The sequence below is a fragment of the Arachis stenosperma genome, chromosome 2 (assembly GCF_014773155.1).
Source record: "Arachis stenosperma cultivar V10309 chromosome 2, arast.V10309.gnm1.PFL2, whole genome shotgun sequence".
In the NCBI taxonomy this organism is placed as follows: Eukaryota; Viridiplantae; Streptophyta; class Magnoliopsida; order Fabales; family Fabaceae; genus Arachis; species Arachis stenosperma.
The window spans coordinates 27,041,514-27,045,167 of NC_080378.1; the positions used below are offsets into that span (position 1 = coordinate 27,041,514).

General features: G+C 33.6%; 1 non-coding gene across 1 annotated transcript; it reads left to right on the forward strand.

Annotated features, from left to right (window-relative positions):
• The first annotated feature begins 208 nt into the window (after nucleotides 1–208).
• On the forward strand, nucleotides 209–312 carry LOC130964059 (small nucleolar RNA R71). Its single transcript, XR_009080170.1, has one exon. It is a non-coding gene; the product is annotated as a small nucleolar RNA R71 (small nucleolar RNA).
• The last annotated feature ends 3,342 nt before the right edge of the window (nucleotides 313–3,654 follow it).

Consider the following 3,654-nt stretch of genomic DNA (forward strand, 5'->3'; position numbering starts at 1 on the left):
TCCCTTCCTCTGAGGTGTCCCATTATTCACGGAATTCCTCTCAGAAGTGTACATGAATTGGTTATTTGCAACCATGTCAATGAATTCTTGAGCCTCTTCAGGCGTTTTCTTTAGGTGAATAGATCCACCTGCAGAATGGTCCAATGACATTTTCGAAAACTCAGATAGACCATAATAGAATATATCTAATATGGTCCATTCTAAAAACATGTCAGATGGACACCTTTTGGTCAACTGCTTGTATCTTTCCCAAGCTTCATAGAGGGATTCACCATCTTTTTGTTTGAAGGTCTGAACATCCACTCTAAGTTTGCTCAGCTTTTGAGGAGGAAAGAATTTATCCAAGAAAGTCGTGACCAGCTTATCCCAGGAGTCCAGGCTATCCTTAGGTTGTGAATCCAACCATATTCTAGCTCTGTCTCTTACAGCAAAAGGGAAAAGCATGAGTCTGTAGACTTCAGGATCAACTCCATTCGTCTTAACAGTCTCACAAATCCGCAAGAACTTAGTTAAAAACTGGTAAGGATCTTCAGATGGAAGTCCATAAAACTTGCAGTTCTGTTGCATTAAAGCAACTAGTTGAGGCTTAAGCTCAAAATTATTGGCTCTAATGGCAGGAATGGAGATGCTTCTTCCATCAAATTTGGACGTTGGTTTTGTGAAGTCACCAAGCATTCTCCTTGCATTATTGTTGTTGGGTTCGGCTACCATCTCCTTCTCTTGTTCTAATATTTCTGAAAGGTTACCTTTAGATTGTTGTAATTTAGCTTCTCTTAGTTTCCTCTTCAGAGTCCTTTCAGGTTCAGGATCAGTTTCAACAAGAGTGCTTTTGTCCTTGTTCCTGCTCATATGAAAGAGAAGAAAACAAGAAAAGAAAGAGGAATCCTCTATGTCACAGTATAGAGATTCCTTTATGTTAGTAGAAGGAGAAAGGGGGAAAAGTGAAGAAGAATGAATAGTCTGTATAAAGAGTAGGGATATGGGAGGTGATAAGAGATGAAGAGAAGTGTTAGTAAATAAATAAAATAAATAGAAAGAGATGAGGGGGAGAGAAATTCGAAAATAATTTTAAAAAATGTGTTAGTAATTTCGAAAATAAAAGATAAGATAGAATTAAAATTAAAACAATTAATTAATTAAAAAGAATTTTTTTGAAAAAAGGAGTGAGATATTCTCGAAAATTAGAGAGGGAGAAGTAGTTAGGTGATTTTGAAAAAGATAAGAAACAAACACAAAGTTAAAGAGTTAGTTGAAAAAGATATTAAAATCAAATTTAAAAAGATAAGAAGATAAGAATTTAGATAAGATATTTTAAAATCAAATTTTTGAAAAAGATAAAATTTTGAAAAGGATATGATAAAAAGATAAGATAAGAAGATGTGATAAAAAGATATGTTTGAAAAAGATTTAATTTTTAAAATTAAAATTAATTACTTAACTAACAAGTAACTACAAGATATGATTCTAGAATTTAAAGATTGAACCTTTCTTAACAAGAAAGTAACAAACTTCAAATTTTTGAATCAATCACATTAATTGTTAGCTAATTTTCGAAAATTTGATATAAAGATAAGAAAAAAGATTTTGAAATTATTTTGAAAAAGATTTTTTTTTTAATTTTCGAAACATAAAATAAAAAAAAATTAAAAAGATATGATTTTTGAAAAAGATTTTGAAAAGATAAGATTTTTACAATTGAAAAATTGACTTGACTTGTAAGAAACAACTAATTTTGAAAATTTTTGACTAAGTCAATTCAAATTTTCGAAATTTTGAGAGAAAAAAGGAAAAGATATTTTTTTTGATTTTTTTAAATTTTTTTATGATGAGAAGGAAAAATACAAATATGACCCAAAACATAAAAATTTTGGATCAAAACACAAGATGCATGCAAGAACACTATGAATGTCAAGATGAACACCAAGAACACTTTGAAGATCATGATGAACATCAAGAACACAATTTTGAAAAATTTTTTATGCAAAGAAAACATGCAAGACACCAAACTTAGAAATCTTTAATGCATGGACTCTAACAAACGAAAAATGCATATGAAAAACAACAAACAACACAAAACAAGAAAACATCAAGATCAAACAAGAAGACTTACCAAGAACAACTTGAAGATCATGAAGAACACTATGAATGCATGGAGTTTTCGAAAAATGCAAGAAAAATTTTTTTAAAGCATGCAATTGACACCAAACTTAAAAATTGACTCAAGACTCAAACAAGAAACACAAAATATTTTTGGTTTTTATGATATTCTGATTTTTTTGTATTTTTATTAATTTTTTCGAAAATAAAGTTTGGAAAAACGAAAAAGAAAAGAAAATTTTTGAAAAATTTTTGAAAAGAAAATTACCTAATCTGAACAACAAGATGAACCTTCAGTTATCCATACTCGAACAATCCCCGGCAACGGCGCCAAAAACTTGGTGGACGAAATTGTGATCCTTAAAGTTGTACTCCTTGTACTTGTATGGAATTTAAAAATTGGCTCTATTGGAATTTATGATCACAACTCCATTCAACTTAACCAGCAAGTGTACTGGGTCATCCAAGTAATACCTTACGTGAGTAAGGGTCGATCCCACAGAGATTGTTGGTATGAAGCAAGCTATGGTCACCTTGTAAATCTCAGTTAGGCAGATTTAATGGTTTATGATACGTTCGAAAATAAATAATAAACAGAAAATAAAATAGTAAATAGTTACTCATATAATTCCATGGTGGGAATTTCAGATAGGCGTGTGGAGTTGCTAGAATCCTCTCGAATCTCTACTTTCTTATTACATTCATCCAATCCTTCTTACTCCTTTCCATGGCAAGCTGTATGTAGGGCATCACTGTCATCAATGGCTACTTTTCATCCTCTCGGGAAAATGGTCCTATGCGCTGTCACTGCATGGCTAATCGTCTGGAGGCATCACCCTTGTCGATGGCTACATCCCATCCTCTCAGTGAAAATGGTCCAAATGCTCTTGTCACAGCATGGCTAATCATCTGTCGGTTCTCAATCAGGTTGGAATAGAATCCCTTGATTCTTTTGCGTCTGTCACTAACGCCCAGCCTTCAGAAGTTTGAAGCTCGTCACGGTCATTCAATACCAGAATCCTACTCGGAATACCACAGACAAGGTTAGACTTTCCAGATTCCTGGAATCCTACTTGGAATGCCACAGACAAGGTTAGACTTTCCGGATTCCCATGAATGCCGCCATCTATCTAGCTTATACCACGAAGATTCTGTTGGGGAATCTAAGAGATATGCGCCCGGCCTAAGGTAGAACGGAAGTGGTTGTCAGTCACGTGCGTTCATAGGTGAGAATGATGATGAGTGTCACAGATCATCACATTCATCAAGTTGAAGTGCAACGTATATCTTGGAATAAGAATAAAAGATAATTGAATAGAAAGTAATGGTAATTGTATTGAAACTTGAGGTACAGCAGAGCTCCACACCCTTAATCTATGGTGTGCAGAAACTCCACCGTTGAAAATACATAAGTGAAAGGTTCAGGCATGGCCGAATGGCCAGCCCCCTAAAATGTGATCAATAGCCTCTTAAGATGAAGAATAAAACAAAACTGAGACCAAAGATGTCTAATACAATAGTAACTTATCCTATTTATACTAGACTAGCTACTAGGGT